Source organism: Ornithodoros turicata, chromosome 6 (assembly GCF_037126465.1).
Source record: "Ornithodoros turicata isolate Travis chromosome 6, ASM3712646v1, whole genome shotgun sequence".
NCBI classification, from domain to species: Eukaryota; Metazoa; Arthropoda; class Arachnida; order Ixodida; family Argasidae; genus Ornithodoros; species Ornithodoros turicata.
The window spans coordinates 8,734,854-8,753,053 of record NC_088206.1 but is presented as its reverse complement, the minus strand read 5'-3'; the positions used below and the strand labels follow the sequence as shown (position 1 = coordinate 8,753,053).

Here is an 18,200-nt window from a genome sequence, read left to right as displayed (position 1 = left end):
AGAACGTCCTATTAGCCGCATGTGTGTCATGCTGGCGGTGGCCGGACGTTTATGTCTGATGCTGTGTGATGCACGAAACAGCTGTGAAAATATCGCTTATGTGTTTACTTTAGTGTATCGCACTTTTTATCTCTCATTATCGTGCGGTTGTGAGATAGGAAAACGCACGAAGATACGCCCCGTGATAACGGACTTGCAGTATCACATTCAGGATGTTGAGAGCAGCTGTAACTTTTCGAAGGGAGCGTTACATCGTGTTCGAAAAAAACAAAAAACAAAATCCAATGATTCGTGAAGATAAGAATGGGACAAGTGGTTCATATTGCTTGTAACTCGATGTCTGTTTCTTTCTTTGACTCACGTTCCCTTCCTCTGATATAAAGGGAGACAACGGATATCCTTTTTTGTTGTTGTTGTTTAAATGTAATAAATGTTTAAATGTGTCTTCAAAAAGATAAATATTACATGCCACAGCCGTCACGATGCCATGTTCCGCCTTCGACGAAAAGACCGTAAAGCCTTCGATCAAAATCTCGTAAATATTCCGAATAAATTCGCAGGCAATTATTTATTAATGAATGTTATAACCAGAGTTGTCCTCGTCATGGCGTCCCTGTTGGAATCTTCCGGTTCCGCCCCTTCTTGTTCTTGATCAAACCGCCTTCATATGTCGGTTGCTTACCCTCGTAATGTCCATCAAGGTGGGGTGGCCCAAGCAGCGCAACAGCTTGGCCCATTATTGGGCCAGTATTGTCAATATTAGGCCAAGATGTTGTGCTGCTTGGGGAGTAGCAAATGGTTCCGCCACCACGAAACCAAAACCAGAAGAGAGGATGATTTTTTTCCTTTTCTTTTTCTCTCACTTTTTTTTTTTTTTTTTACGTACGTAAGTCCCAGTCGAAAACATCTCTAGTAGGCATGCGCGAACATTCGAATATCGAAGCGAATAACTGTATCTTCGATTCGAACTCCGAATCGAATCGATGATTCCAAACGGAATATATTCGAAAATTCCGAGGCTGCCGCTCGTAAGATCCAAAACGGAGGTATAAAACAACGTGAATTTATATATCTGTCTCTCTATATAGCGCACATATGACGTGTGTCACGTGTGTGTTTCGTCCAGTTACTTAGCTCTAGTCGCCTCGTGTTTGCTTCAGGAATGTAACTATTCATTTCGATTTCAAAATTACTATATTCGCGCGCACAGACCTAATTTTAAAACTAGAACAACAGTTCCAGATCGTCTCTCTCTAAAAAAAAAAAAAAAAGAAAAAGAAAACGCGAATGAAGAACGCAAAAAAAAAAAAAAGAAAAAAGCGGAAGAACGCTTCACACGACAGGCACAATACTCCACATTTAAAGGTCCCACCAACTACCACGGTGGCCAACCGTACAGACACGCGCGCACAATGCACCCAATCCACCACGGTAGCCGGCGAGCCTCTCTCATTACAATTATACAGGACAAAAACAGCAACCCCCCCTCCCCCCATATACACGGCCCTCTGTCCGTCCACTAACTGCCAGGTGCTTCTTCCACTTTGACGCACCATCATGCGTCTAGCATGACTGGAGCACACACAATAGACCCTGCCCTCTATTTACAGGTCCGCCGCGAGCGGTCGCGACGCCGCCGGAACTTGTAATTGCCGGCCTAAGTGGTACTTCCGGTCACGTGACCGATGGCCAAACGACGGGGAGGGGGGAAATGGTTAGTCATGGATTGATCTGGCGACTAAAGAAGGAAATATGAACAAAGCGCCAAGTAAATATGCAAACGGACATGCAGTGTAGCGCTGGAACAGGCGATTATATATAGAGAGAGAGATGGATCGTACATGCCTGATTGTGTGATTACGCAGTGGTAGCATTTGAAGCAGCGGGGGGGGGGGGGGGGTGAAGTCGTCGTGGGAATCGGGTCATGCGACTGTTTTTATTAGTATGTTTTTGAGGGAGGCGGGGGGGGGGGGGTCGTTAAATTCAAGAAGATGGAAGGTAAAACGACGTAAAAATGCGACAACACGGACTGAAAGTGTATGATTTGAGAGAGGGCTGCGTAAAGCCATACAAGTCCTAAATTGGACACCGGAAGCTAATCTATGCGGTATAGCGTAGTCCGCATATAGCGATCTTACTGCGATAGCATCATGAGTGCAAAAAACAAAACAAAAAAACTGCAACTTTGAAGACGTTGGTGTAGGCAGCGATGTGAATACAAGTGAAAGGTGCAGGATCACTTTGTATATATAGTACGCAGTGGACCTACAAAACAACTGTCACCAGGCTTACGCAAATGCAGAACTTTGTCCACACTATGATACTTCAGATGAATGAGGAGCCCATTTTAAACCGGTTCAGTGTTTCAAAGCCAGTTAGTATAACCCTTCAGAGAATTTTAAAAAATAAACATAAATAGCTCTGCGGTTGCTCTGAAAGAATAGCCAATGTAAATGTAACCCTTGATTAACGTATCCGTACGCCATCTGTGATATTCGCATACTGTATTGTAGTCCGGAGCTTTGTTCTTATCTCACGGGTATTTCTTGTAGTCCAGCCGTGTTTATGTCATTCCTGATCGTTTTGCTCCATGATCAAATAAAATAAATAAACACATGCGTGAAAAAATGGGTCGACGCAGGAGTTGTGCACGTATATCTGCACCTAAAATCAAAATGCTTCATGCTGGCGATTGCATGGCTGTGCAGCTCACATGGGCGAACATAACTTTGATGGTATCAGAAACCGAAAGTGAAATGCACTGCGCGTCTCCGTTTCACTTCGGTACCCTCAAAGCACCCACAGAGAAAGGGAACGCATGTTATTACAAATGTACCGCATCGTTAATGGTTGTGCCACGTTCGGACCACTGAACGATAATTTGCAGTTCATGGAGCGAACATCCTGCATTATCCTACCGGCGATGACATTGCAGTGCGTTGTTCGCACGACGTTATATACGCATAAACATAGGCGACGGGTAATTGCACAGCGCAGCCCACCCAAGCTCAACGACAGTGTTGCGCTGCATAACATACAACGGTTACACATGACTGCCCAGACAAATGAACGGTATGCGCTTTGCATCTCTACAGCACCCCCCTCCCCCATTTCTCTCTCTCAAAAAAGACGATATACAACGAAATAAAGTCAGGAGGATGCCGTCCTGCGACAACGGCACAATTTTCTGCTGCAATGTGCGAAGCATGCAGCACTCGATCATACTTCTCATCACGTAGTACTCTTCAAACAATATTATCAGGCGAAACGAGGTCCGCCGGTGGCAAGCCGTCTCAGAGCCGAGATAGCCGAGACACCAGCGTTATTACGAAGCGGAAATTCGTCAACGGATGCACAATTAAATGTTGGCTGTCTGGCGGCAAGCGTCAAAGGAGAGTATACAGACACGTCGTTGAGGTGTACACAAGAAGATTGCTTATGTCCGGTGTTCTTTTTTTTGAGTTTCTAATTCGAGCAGTGTTCGGGACGTTGCACTGCGCAACCGTTCGTGAAAAACCTACAAAATTAGCTAAATGCAGCGTTTCCGGCGTACGACAGCTCGGATGTCTGGACTGTTGAGTATCATGATATATCGCAAGGTGATTGAGGGCTGATTATAGCGTGGGCTACAGAAGGATTGCTGCGGTACGAAAACGACTACAATAGAGAGGAGTCAGATTTCTTTTTTTTGCAACAATGCAAAACAGAGACGAAAGCAGCGCCAAAGCACCGACTTTTATTGTTATTATTATTATTATTTTTATTTTTGAAGCGGTAGCTTTGTAAGGCCAAGCACCGTGCAGCTCTGTCACTGGCAACATAATGGCCCAGGATGGTGCCATGAAAAAAAAAAAAAAAAATGCGTTTGGCACATTGCTCAAAGTCAATGCCCTTCAATTTTTAATGCTTCAGTTCAACTGCATACCGTCATGTCATGGACAACAAGTCGTCCCCCCCCCCCTCCCGTAAAACAAAAAAGCGGAACGTGCGGTACAACTACCACGCGCACGACGTCGCTTCCTCCTGCAGCGCCGCCAATCGGCGAGAACCGATTCGTCGATTAAATCCTCCCAATCTGCGATGACTTACGGCGCGTGGCAGACGCACAGCAGCAGCAGCAGCACAAAGCGACTTCTGTGCGGTCTGCACGGCACGCAATCCAAACCCACCTGCTCCTTCGCAGGAGCTCCTCTTTTCTGGCAGAGTTCAAGGAGTCGCCGTTTTGCACCTGCCTGTAAGTTTTTGCCCGCCGTAAAATTCGTCTGCGTTTTAGCAGGTGGTTCCATTCGTTCATTTCTTCGAGCGAGGCCCGGCTAAATTGCAAGGTGGCGCAGCGGGGCAGGTGGCACAGCGGTACAGGGCATGTCGCGGCCTGTTCCAGCATGAGTCAGAGCGAGACCTTGTAATCGCAGAAACGATGATTGGAGATGGGCTTCTGAGTCTCGCGTGAGGAACGGTACTATCGTGCGTGCAGGTGGGAGTGAAAAAAGAAAAACGAAAAAAAAAAAATAACAACCCGTTGTTGCCCGTGCCTTTCAAAAAGACGGACGCCATATCGGCTGTATGATGAGGTTTTCACGAAAAGAGCAGATGGAGTCAAAGGATTGATGGAACAGCGAAGGACACTTGGAAGTCGGTGCCTATTTCTTCTTAGTTTTATTATTATTATTATTATTTCATACCACGTCGGGCAACATATGCATTCTCTGTTACACATTAATATAGAAAGATTAACTTTTGTCAGCGGTGGCTACATGTCCCGTCCACAGAAGTTGCGTGCATCCGTAGAAAGTTCTTATGTATGTAGCCAAACGCACGCAACGAGCTCGCGCAGTACCTATAGGACCGCCGCTCCGCACAGTTTGAGCCTGCATAAAGACATCTGAGATTGACGGGATAAAGCGCCCATTGCGAAATCGTAGATACCGTGTCCCAGTCGTACAGACCCACGACGGTCCCAACATATTTCTGTGAATTTGCCATGATCAGGAAAGCACCAAATCGCACATCTGTTACAATTCAATTCAATCATTGATCATCACTTATGCTTTCGTGTCCGTACACGGACAGGGCGTAAAAAAAAAATCCTGCCCCTTTACATTTCGAGTACAGTTCGACACACTATCATTCCTTACTAGGCCACCGCACGTTCTTCGGTTACATAAGCACTGTTTACACGAGCACGCGTTTGTTGTGACGTCATCGTAACAGGTGATCGTCCGAAGCTAAGTTTTACCGGCATGGGGCAAACTGAGAAATCCTTGTGTGTGTTTCTCCCTAGGAAGAAATTCATGAGATCCGCTTTTTCTTCTTTTTCGACAGCGAAACAATTTGGAAGTGGATGGGCAATGAAGAGTGAGAAAGCATCACAATGAATGAGTCACATACGCCATCTACTGACGTTAAAGGGGCACTAAAATGCAAAAGCAATTTGCTCTCAAATGAAAGTCCGCGTTTTAATTCGTGCAATGCAAGCAAAATTAGTTCGCACAGCGCTACCGTTTAGAAGAAAAACGCAATGAAAACAGGGTCGTCCTTTGCGACAACGAATGGCGTCCCCACTAGGCCAAGATTGGCGGCATCCAGTGAGACAGCAGGAGAAGCGGGCGCATACCTATCGTGCATGTGTGGATTTGGAACGGGTACGATAGTAGTGTTCCGTACATGCGCGGCATGATGCGCACTCTTGCACTTTTCAATACCGATTCAGTGAACTGCAGCCCACAACAGTTCTCGCGCGAATGTTCCACTGACAACATTTATCTCCACGTCCTCCGTATAGCGACGCCAGTGCGCTTCGCAACGCGCACTACGTTTCACACCGGGACTTCTCCATAGCGTGACACTGGCGTGCACGCGCAGTATGGACTAAGAACACCGATGCGCGAGCTGAAAACGACGTTCACTGCATAGAGCCGAAACAAGAAAGAGTCCGGTAGAATTTCGATTGTAGCTCCGTAACCGAATCAAAGCTTCGAATTATGGTAACAAGTACGAAATTAACATAACGTGTAACGTAATTTGGAGTCAACCTGTTTTTGCGTTTTAGTACCCCACTAATAGGGCTTGTCACCCTTTTCGTGGGTGTCCCGCGACCTATAGCATCCCGATTCCAAGTACGTATTTTGCCCCCAAGGATTCCACTCCGACACACCACATTGTTTTCCCAAGAGACGAGCATATACTGCACTCCGCAGCGAAAAGGCAGAGCCCGCAGACATAAACACACACCGAAGCCACAGGACGATTGCCGGTCGCGCCAATCAAATTTCCCCTGATGCGATGCGATGTGATACGCGCAGCAAGAAAGGGGGGGCGATCGATGGCCAACAAGGGCCTCAGGTTGTATCATAACAAGGGTCGAGCATGACAACGGGAATAAACAACAAAGGGACGGACAAAGCGAGGCTCTCGACCGGTTGGCCTTCGCTCGTCAGCGCCAAAGCAAAGCAAAACGGATGGGTAGACGTAGCCGCTCTAGAGGGCAGTCAACCGTCTGACGTCAGCCGTCCTTGGCACACTGTCAGAGAGCCGCGCAGGCCATCAAGACCAACATCTGCCGCGTTCGGACGCTGAAGAAAATAGGAAGGGTTGCGAAGGACGGTAGAACAAAGGAGTAGGAGGGTAGAAAAAAAAACAAAGAGTAATAGAGAGGAGTGAATTTGGTCCTCTTGTTGACTATACTTCCATAGACAACTGAAGAGGTACGTAGACCAGAACATAGTCTGCACATTGAGAGCCGTTTCACGTGTTTTGTTTTGTTAGAGCGAATAGCTTACGTGTCGGATTCAAAAATCGTGCACATGTGCTCTATGTCCACGTCGTCTCCGACGGGCCAAGCAAAAGTTTATAGCATGCGCGCGCACTACGTTGTGACTCGGCGGTGTCATGCGCCAGCCTAAGCCTATCGCAGACGTCTTTAGATTTGTGGGCGGGGTTGACCTGTAAGACTTGACCTGCCCCAAAGCATAGATGCATTGCCACACAATGATTGGTCCCTTTCTGGACTAGGTGCAGACTAGGACATCAAAAACAGCATGCCACTATAAGAGGGTACATCAGGAGAACCCCACAGCACGACCCCGGTGTCGCACGAGACAATTTTGATGTGCACATTACCACACAAACACCACAAGCGTCTAGTGTTAAGGCGGACTCATGCGGTCTAGTTAACTTTCGCTTCCGAAGAGAGTTGACCGCACCCACCGTCGCAAAATTGTTTTCTTCGCTTTGCTCTTCTCCCGCGCTTTAGGGAAGTAATGTAATCGACGCCAGCGTGCAGACCATACCAGCAAACGACGAAGCCATTATTTTCATTCGCAGGGATCTGGAAAACTGCAGTAACGTTGTCGAATTCGTTGATTGCAATCAATTCCCCGACTGTTACTGTAGAGAATGACATCATTTTGGCCCAAATATCGCGGGCGGGCGTGCCGAGAGAAGCGATTTTGTTGCATCTCCCATATACTCCCATGTATTGAAAATTTGACAAACTTTAATTCGCCAAAAATCTGTGGAACGCGTCAGGCCTTCAAAAATATGTCATGCCCTAGATAAACTAGAGGGGAACACGCCTGTACCTGTTTCGTGTAGAAACTTAGCTAGGTTTACGAGAACCCTGCGAACAAAAATTCCCCATAGACTTCCTTAAGAAGTGAGTCCGCCTTAGCACCAGGAACACCACAAAGAAACAGAATAATGCTAATGCTTTTTCTTCTTCTTTTTTTCAATCGGGTCTCTATAGACCTGTCTCCGTCGGCCAGGTGGCGCGAGTGAGCAGCAACGTCCAGAGCCGTATATTAAAAGGGAGTCTGGCCATTGGGAGGAGTCACAAACAGAGGCTTGACCTGTCAATCACAGTTTCGCTCCTCTGATTGGTTTGCTTTTTACCAAGGGGGTAGCCATGACACCATACTGCCACCCAAAATGGCGACGAAAACAAACACAGTGAAGCGGGGATTTCGTGACAAAAAATTTTCACAGACTAACCTGATTTTACGCTGCAAATGTACATCCTAATATAAATTTCTCAGAAATCAGTTTCAACTTATGCTCATCCATGAATATCTAACTGAAAATAATACGTTTTGTCGCCGGTGTTAGGCCTAGTGAACACGGCGATCGCGGCGATCACAACGAAATCATAACAAAAACGGCGCTGTGCTGTACAACCTTATTTTTAACAGCTGGATTTCATGGATATAAACATTCTTGCCTCTTATATTCCAACTATTCATGTAGATTTGTTTAAAAATCATACCGACAACAGAATGTGTCCCAGCAGGTGGTTCTGCCGGCAGCGGTACAACGATGGAAGCAGACGACAATTCCCGACGTGCCTTACGCTCCCTAGGTGGCGCTTATCAAATTTGCACCAACAATCCACTAGTTTTGCAGATTGCGAGAGGTATCCATTTCAATCCCATCCAATCCACTTGCCACCCAAAATGGCGCTGCCCATGTTCGATAGGGGGACAAATAGTGGGGATAGGTTGATGGATAGTGCCCCATATTTCAAGCCTCTATTGGTCAGAAAGCTGAAAAAGTGGGTGGAGCTTCAGGTATAGGCATGACCCATTAATGGCCAGACTCCATTTTAATATACGGCTCTGGCAACGTCAGCGCCCCAAAATATGCAACGCGCGGTAGGTTAGCACAGACGACGTGGTTTCGAGTTGTTCCGCACTTGGCAAGACGCACCGCTTGAAACACCACGCAGAACCCGCTGATGAAACTCCCTACTGTTTGGATGCGTGGCCGCTTGGGTCCGAAATGGCGCTCTGCAAACTTTGCTGCAACAGCCCTTATCTTATCGTTTTGGTAGAGTGCTTCCGATGTATCTGGGACATGGGAGGCACTCTGGCAAGTACCAAAAAGATACTATAAAGGAAAGATCAGCAACATTATGTCAGCCACTTCAGAGGTATAAACGCGATGGCCTTGTCATGTTCTTGAGACCGTTATCGCGAACACCTCTCGACCTAATCATCGAACTGGCTCCCAAAGATGATGTTCTACAAAACGGATGGAGCGAAGCCAGTCAGGTGACTGGAAGAGACAAGGATCAATAAAATGAGACGCACTGGAGCACACGCGCAAAATAATGCAGCATTAACTTTATAGGATCCTACACGAATTATGCAATCGCAGCATGAAGTCTGAAGGTCGACTGAAACGAAATCGCGTAGTGGTTGGCACATACCGGAGAGGAAACGGTTGCACGGGAAATAGAGTCGACGGTATAGTTCGTACTGCGCATATTCGACGTCACCGTCGCCAAAGACCGCATCCCATATCGGTGCTGGCGGATTCTGAAGGGATGGACAAGAGCCAATACCGTGGAAACAATGGCGTCTGCCTAGATATAGGGAGCTGCCTTTTTTGTGGAGAACGTCACATAAGGTTAAACATGTGTCAAGGATAACAAACAAGCAAGATAAACGAAGATTTGTTGCCGTCTTTCTCCGAGACTTTTCAAAGAGATGTTTTTAAACATCTATCGTTCCAGTTTCGTTCTTTTCTAACCACCGCAGGACATGGGTTTAACACTGGGCAGATACGTCGAAACATATCTTATCTATATTAACTTACCTAAGCATTAACATTGAAAATGGAAAGCAAGTTGTGTCTGTGTATTTTGATTTATCAAAGACATGTGATACTGTTAACCCATGGTTTGCTTACTTTCAAATTGTCATACTATGGAATGGCATCTGAACTGTGCACTTTGTTGTCATCATATCTTCATAAACGCTGTAACTATATGTTCGGTAGAACAAGGGTTCCTGCTCCCGTCCCCGGTATAAGTCTCCTGGTTTCCCACCGTCGACCTGACGTCCTTCCCTTTCTAACGTGTCTATTAACGATTTGCCAGCTTGTGTACGTAACTCATCGGTGCTCCTCTACGCTGATATCGAGTGGTACACAGATGTATTAAAAGCTATCATATTCATTGTGCTCTGCTGCAAGATGACATTTCTCGCATTCATAGGTGTATAGTGTAATAATTTGTTAAACCCTACTATTCGGATGACTCTGGCTATTTCCTTCACAAAAAAAAAAAAAAAAAAAAGCTAATTCCAGTGTTCACCATTACACACTTGACTCCAGTTATATAAGAGATTCCGTTGTTCGTGATCTTGGTATACTCATTGACAGCTGTCTAACATTTCAAGTACACGTATCGAGTACGTAACAAGCTCAGCGACGTGCAATGCTTGGTATCGTGATCATTGCACGCATCATTAAGTCATCTGCTCAACCAATGTGTTTGTTCACCTTATCCTTTGCTGTTGTGCTCCTCGTGCAGGAATTTGCCACTGTTGCTTGGAACTGTACACGGAAAGCGCTTTCTGACGATATTGGACATGTCCGACGCCGCTTCATTTCTGTTCTTTATGACCGACATATTGGTGTCAGAGTATATACTACAATGACGGCCATATCCTGGAGAAACTTGGCTTGCAAACTTTGAAAAATCGTATAACTTGTAAAGATTGTGTCCTCTTGTATACAAACTGGTTCACTCGATCCGTCTTCAACTCCCCTGATTTACTACTGTAAGCTCCGCAACCATCGTACGCGTAACTCGTGCGTATAAAAAGAAATACGAAGCTTCGTTATATCGTCGTAGGGCACTTATGCCCAGGGCCCGCTTTGGCCGAGGGACGCAGAGTCGAGACAACACGTCTTCACACTTCGAGCTTCGAGAAAAGACTCCTTTATTTCACACTATGTACAATAAACGAAATCGGAGCATTGGATTACGTGAGTTATAATATGCTGCGTTTTGGCACGTACAGACCATCCTGTCGGGGAAGCGTACCCTGGCCCGTGGCATCCCCTTGCAAGTTATGACCAATGAGGGCAAACACACGAACTTGCCGTGTTTATGTCTGGCGTGTCAGAGTACAGCTCACACTACGGTTAATTAATCTCCATGTACCTTCTCGTTCGATTAGATCTCATCCCATCTTTCATGTCGAGCGCATATACAAGGTAAGTCGGATTAGTCGTCTATTAACGTGCTGGAATAAGCTGTTCGAGAATCACGATGTTGACGTATTCGCTGAGTTTTCTAATGTTATTAATGCCATCAAATCAATTTTTAATGTATAGTTTATGTAGTCTTCCCTGTGTAGCTGTTTCGCTTTTTCCCGTGACTGACTTGAGCATCTGCTGTTTTGTTTACAGTATTTGATGTGTAGCTTCTTTGTATTGATATCTGGTGCCAGACCTTCGTGTTGCTTATGGGTACCTGATCAAAAATGAAATTATTATTGTAAGCATACACGCGTGCAAAACCGCAAAAATTGTACGGACATCATGGGACGCTCAAAGAACACATTTTCTTTATTACGTGTTAGCGCCGCGAAGCAACTGTGGCTATAAGCGGCGTACAGATGTGGGGAGAGAGGAGAGCAGGAAGGAGTTCGGGACAGGGGAGGTAGTATGCGTCCTGGGCCGACTTCAGGGGGAACTGTGCTGACATTCGTGTATAGAAAGTCTGAAGAAAGAAGAGGCCAGCTGTACTTCACAGCGTGATGTCTACACAGCCCATCGTAACTACGCAGTTCGATATGTGCCATGTTACCAGGATGTAAATATGCACAGTGTTGTCCACCATACATTAACGTGTATGCTCTCTCGCAAAGGGCAATCTACCGGGCCTTGGGATGCGCTGGCCATATAGTGCTGCAACATGTTTAGTATTTCTGAACGCTGCTCGCACGTGGAGCCAGATTTTCAGACCGGATATAACGATCGGATCGGTGACAGATAAAGCAGGCTTCTAGGGAACTCTCATTGTGCCTAGATGGGTAGAAATCCAGCGAACCGGTAGAGATGTAGGAAGGGTGTTGCCTCAGGACAGAAGCCGCCGATATTTCGAACAGAGACTGTTCTTCTTCTGGGCCTTAGTTTGGCCCGTCTTACCGTCTATGCTTCTCTTTTTTTTTCTTTTTTTTTGCACGAGTGAATTCTTTATGTGACCTGCCAGTCTCGCATTATTTTCATTTTATTCGCCGGGTCTGCTGTCTCTGGGTGTCGCAAAGAGTTCGGAGACTCGATGAAGTATGAGTGTACAGAGAGCTCAGCACGTGTGGACTACTATATCAGCTGCAGCATCCTGATTTTAGAGTGGACGGAAAGCAATTTTTCCAGGCAGGCAACCGTCCCGCAACCGACAATCGCGATCATTCGCAATCAAAGGTTCGCGAGTGAATACTTAGAGTAGACACAAGCAAGGCCGGGAAGCAGATACGAAGTGGCAAATACAAAGTACCCGGGCTGTCCCAAAACGCGCTTGTAGGCGATGACAGTGACGTAAATTAAGTGAAGAAGGTCTAGGCTACCTGGCACCGAACACGAAAGAGAAACGGTTGTACAGAATAGATGTCAGTGACGCAAGTGTAAACTATTCAGAACGTGTCCAAGTGTGCGAGACGAGCTTGGACTATGTGGATCTCGTTGAGCTGAAGCCAGCAAAGCCTCTTTCCAACACTTGGCCTTGTGAGAAGTTATACGCATAAGATCTCACCCGTGTCACCAAGACGACGGTGATAAAACACTTCGCTGCCTCGTGCTGTTGGTTTATAGCCAGTGAGGTTGACTGACTCTTTGTGACATCTATGCCAAAGTATTTTTGGGCCAGCGCTACCAAGGACAAGCCCGAAATGGCATTGCCGCAAAGGGGCCCAAAACGGTACATTTCCCGCGTATCGTTGATAGTAAAATCGCGATAGTTCAGTACAATAATAAGCGGCCATGTCGCGCCTTTTGAGAATGGGATAAAAAAATGAAAAGCGCAAATCGCAGTTTCCTTCGCAGAAGAAGAGATAGAGAGAGGCGTTTCGAGTGATGTTTCGCCAAAGCGAAAAGGCCTCGCGTTTTGTTTCTTTGTTGTTTTTTTTTAATCATGAGCAATTTCAATTTCGCAGTAGCACCGCGAAACAACTATGGCCATGCGAGGAGTACAGACGAAGAGAGGGGAGCAATAAGGTGTCGGAGACAGGGGTGGTCATACGCGCCTTGGGTCGACATCAAATGCGAGCTGTGTCAACGTCCGTCTGAAAGGTTCAACGCGAAACCCGGTTTAAACATCCCATAGCCTAGCTGGTGATTGGACTCGTACTCGTCTCTTCGTCGGTAATTCATACAGCACCACGGCTGTTTTTATTCTTCATGCACGTTTGCGTGATACCTAACTGGCACAGCATTCTCTGATTCCAGGGGGCCAACAGGGAGGATATTTTAATTTGTTTTTGTTTCTTTCACCGTTCACATATGTTTTTAACCACATAAGCACGCAACGTAACTCCCGAATAAGTTCTTCCACCAACACAGAGTAACAAACAGCTAGCGCTTCTTCTTCGCAAATTGTGCCCTATGTATGTTGCAAGATTTTATATCACTATATATATCACGGTTGACGGTTGATTCAGATTATTTTCATGCATGCACACGAACTATGTACCCGGGACTCATAGAGCAGAGCGTGAAATGCAGTCTCTGTGACATTCATTTACTCCCGTGCATTTACTCCCGAAAAGGACTATTTTTTGTGGCAATGCGTTTAGTCCCCAAAAGGAGTAAAACTACTCCCTTTTTTTCTTAGAGTGCAGTGCTCACGATACGCTACTCACGAGATAACGTCATCAACGGTCTACGATGAACAGCTACCAAGTAGCCAACATATCTACGATTATGCAAGACCTACTAACACTCCCCAGTATTTACGGCCCCACAATAACCATTCTGCATTGCGAAACATTCTGAATCTGGCAAGTATCAGGCGACGGCAAAAAAGCTTAGCCAGCTAAATGTGTATGCACGCAATTTGCTCTGACAATGCCACGTAGTCGTCACTATAGTTTGCCTCGTGATTTCTGGAGTAGAGCCACAGTCGCGCAATGGGCCGCATAAAGATAAGACCAAAGCGGGCACGGTTACAAATTACTCAAGCGGTGGAAGCGATATGACATTTTGAGTCCAACCCTTTCCCGTGCGCGAGTTGTGGCCTTGCTGAAGATCTTGTTAGCGTGGCCTGTGTCAGAACAGTAGATGTATAGCAGAAGAGCACACAAAAGTCCTCCGTGACATTTGGACGTTCGGAGTTTCGGACTCGAGAATCTATAGACCTCTACCCGAGAAACGTCATCATGACGTCGGTAGACAGGCTGAAACCGAAACAAATCGGAAGGGGAAGGCTGGGTTCCACGAATGGGCACTTGTTCGCTGCCGAGTTGAGAAAATCCCAGTGCTCTTTGCGCTCGCGTTGCATCCTGGGCACTTGCTGAGCGCGGGAAACGAAGAATAATCCTTCACATTTCGCGTTCGCTGACCTTGACACGTCGTGGACAAAGGAGCGGTAGGGGAGAAATTGGAACAGTTTTGAGGCCACCCGTTTCTTTCGTATTAGTAAACTCCCACAGTTCCAAGCGACGCTAAGCACTCTGGGATTTTCTGAACCATCGTAATCCCCTCAAGACCGTGGCTTTCGGGCGCGACCTCGTTCGCCCCTAGCTTCGAGCGTAGTTCAACTCTACCAAATTGGTGGCGCTGTCGAACGCTATAACGTCATTTGTTTACAAACAGGGAGAGGTCTACACCCCCTCTTCCCGAGAAACTGCAACTAAGTGCAAGGAACCATCTGCGATTCAAGGTTGCGGGATCGAATCCCGTCAATGGCTTGTTGTTTGAGGCTTTCCTTGTGCTCGTCGGCGGACGACGCATGCATATTATGCCCTATGTCTTCCATTCCTTCTTACCGTCACCTGTTTGTAGCTACAGCTGCTTCGCTATGAATAATTCTAATAATAATAATAATAATAATAATAATAATAATAACTGAAATGAAGAAAGTTGTCCGTACTGCGCCTGAGTCGCGAAAACACAACGTTCTCCGCGTAGCTTGATTGGCTGTACTTGTGACGTCACGGGTGTCTTCGCGGCCGCTGCTTGAGGGTGGGAGGAGGAAAGGAAAGCAGATGCCACTCGAGCGTTTCATTGCAGTCAGAGAGTTTACATTTCCTTTTGATTATTGTTAATGCGTACACATAATGCACATAAAGCGTATCACGACAGAGGTGAATAAAATAAAATATCATTCGAGCAAATGAAGAAAAACTAGGGGAGAAGGAATAACCTAAACTGAATGAACTGAACACCGTGAACTGAATACTTACGAAGGAGTGGAAGAGGGGGATGTGTGCAAGAAGGTGTGACTCCATAGTTTCCAGGAAGAAAAGACACTGGAAAGACAAAACGTATCCGTATGAGATGCAAATATCCTTTTTCTCCCTCTCCCCTTTTTTCTGGTGAACATACGCGTTTCCCCAAATATAATTATAACATATCGGTTTCTTTCTTTTTTTTTTTTTTTCACTGCACGCGTAGAAAAAGTAGAACTGTGCGTACATTTCTTTTTCACTGCCTTACGGGCTGTTGTATACTGCCGTTTGCGTCTGCTCATTTGCCTGTCCCTTCCCCCCCCCTCTGATGATTATTTTATTATTATTTGATTAATTTTCCTATGACGTCGATAACCGTTACTGCTTTCTTGTGAGTCAGACGCACTACCCAGATCACTAGACTTACGTTGCGTCAATTGGGCGCAACATGTCAGAGACACGACAGAGAACGGTTAATATTTTTAATTTCCTAGCAACATTGAGGTAAAACGGCTCGGGACGGCGTCTGGTGGGAAATAATCATCAATTCGTCAGGCAACAGTGATCTATGTTCCCGACTGACTTGCTGCTCGTCCTGATGGCTACGTAGCCGACATGTAGCCAACTTCTTTCGTTCTTGACCCAGTGTTGTCCGCATGCGATGTAGTTTCCCGCCGTGCTTGAAGAACAATGCGCATTTGGTGAATACTTCGACACAGTGTTGCCCATAATTTTCAATTTTGATTTTCTAAGGTACTATTGAGTCCAACGGGGACGAAAATTGTGTCGTTACGTAAAGAGTACTCGGGGCTGAGACTACAGAATAGGTAAATTTTCTGGGATTATTGCCAAAAGCCCTCCAATATGAATGTCGAGGAGACTGTGAAGGTTGTCGTTCCCATGAAGGGCACCTGCCTATCAGTTCACTCTTGCCGGGATTGTTGGAGATCATCCCGAATACGAACAATGCTTCCTCGTGTCGTGGCTAAGATACACCCATTGTTTGCAGGCGATACGATTGTGGATGTCATAGTGCGTAGTATGATAGGGATAACCTTCACGATCGTTATCACTGATTGCCAAATGAGGCACACGCATGAGGTTGTAACCGGTATATGTTGATAAATTGGGACATACTTGGTGATATCTTTTTATCTTTCTTTTTTGGGGCTGGGGTGGAGGGTTGGAGGAATGTGTGTTATGTTGCAAGGTCAAGTGCGCAAGAACAAACAAACATTGCCATCCATAATCGTGTAAAACATTTCGGGAATGCAAAAATGCCGTGGCGTCTTTGGTATGCCGATAACCATTTGTCGTAGGTTCCAAAGCTGTCTTGTTTTTTTTTTGTTTGTTTTTTTAAACGTTGAACATCATTATAGCTCTCACGCAGTACCTAAAATTGTCAACAAATGCGGAAAAGTTATAGTGTAAAGCGTGCGACTGAGGGAGCGAGTTAAGTGCAAAGATTCAAACCTTGCCCTTGAAATATTTCCTTCGGAATAATCCTTGAAATATTTCCCGTTGTCAATATTGACATTGGCTCAGGAACACCGACTGACTATACAGAACGTTTTATACAGAAGGATAAAAATCTCGTAGTAGTAGGGCAGCAAATGGGATAGTACGCAGCAAGCTATATCAGCTATACACCGTGGAGGAATAGAGTTGGTACACATCTTTAAAAAAAAGTAAATCAGGATACAATTATTTTTCAACAATTTCACCCATTAATCTATTTAAAACCGCTGTCTGTGATTATGTTTGTTTCATGTGATTATGTTTTATGTATCAAGTGTGAAATTTACTAACACAGGAAGTTCTTATCGCTATCATGTTGCTTGTAACCTTTTTGCAGTACACTTCCCTCTGTAACGCTTCTTGCCCTGAGAGTAAGTAAATAAATAAGCAAGTAAACAAATAAATAAATAAAAATAAATTACAACTTCTAGTCTTTAGATTGCAATTACTCTCCATCTTAGTCTCTTGACCGTGAAATTTACTCCCAAGCGGCGCAAATAGTGTTCCGTGCATTCAGTCCTGAAGGGACTAAGGTTGTGTAGTTAACATGTCGTGGGTGGACAATAATTCGGAACAGTAGAAGACGTGAAATTAAGGGTACTGTAAAAGAGTAGAACCGCAATCCCGATAAATTATAAATTGGATAACGCGAGCCCTGAGTACTCTTGCTCAACATTTTCGTCCCAATTGCGCACATAGTTTTTTTTTTTTTTTTTCAAATCAAAAACTATATTTAAAAAGTACCGATAACACTGTGTCGAAGAACTTGCAGACTTGTACGTAACGGGTAACGGGTAATTGCGTTACTAGTAATCAATTCCTTTTTTGAGTAATTTGTAACGTAATCGATTACTTTTGGGGCCCAGTAATTTTTTGAGTAATTCAATTACAATTTTCAGTAATCAATTACCAAGTAATCGATTACTTGGAAACTAAAGAATCCACATTGTTCGGGACGACGCACACACACATATATGGTATGATTCACCGCCGCGAGAAGACAAAACCAACTGCCCTCTGCAAGTTCGGTGCAAGGCAGCTGTCTTATCTCTAGGACTTTTTTCGCAACAATTACTTACCCGAGGACCCCGAGGTCAATTGCCACAGTGTTCCGCACGCGAAGTGTATTTTTGAGTCCACTGTCCTCTCCCCATTCATGTGTACTATCTATCCGTAACACGGCCTGTATGCAGTAAGTTGGACTGTAGGTTGTACCGTGAACCTGATGAGTCATTTGTGGGAGTTCCAGTTGGGACTCTTTTCACCGAACTCTCAAAACTCTCAACCTCTCGGCACATTTTTCACAGAACTCTCGACCCCTTATGAGATAACTTCTGCTTCAATGCTGACTTCGTTTTTGCTCAGTTTCCTTTTTTTTTGTGGTTATCTTTTTTCTATCTTTTTTTTTATATCGTTTTCTCAGATATCGAAAGTAATTGGCAAAGTAACGCGTTACTTTTCAAGGCGTTACTTCATTACTTTTTCCGGCAAGTAATTTGTAACGGTAAAAAA

The 18,200-nt window shown here is 45.3% G+C and overlaps 1 protein-coding gene across 2 annotated transcripts in view; it reads right to left on the bottom strand.

The window, feature by feature from the left end:
• LOC135399005 (uncharacterized) overlaps positions 1-18,200 on the bottom strand; it is a 289,237-nt gene that overhangs the window by 94,159 nt on the left and 176,878 nt on the right. For both annotated transcript variants that reach the window (XM_064630631.1, XM_064630632.1), the window contains exon 11: positions 15,186-15,251. The gene's annotated coding sequence lies outside the window, so the exon portion shown is untranslated. The remainder of the gene's footprint in view (positions 1-15,185; positions 15,252-18,200) is intronic.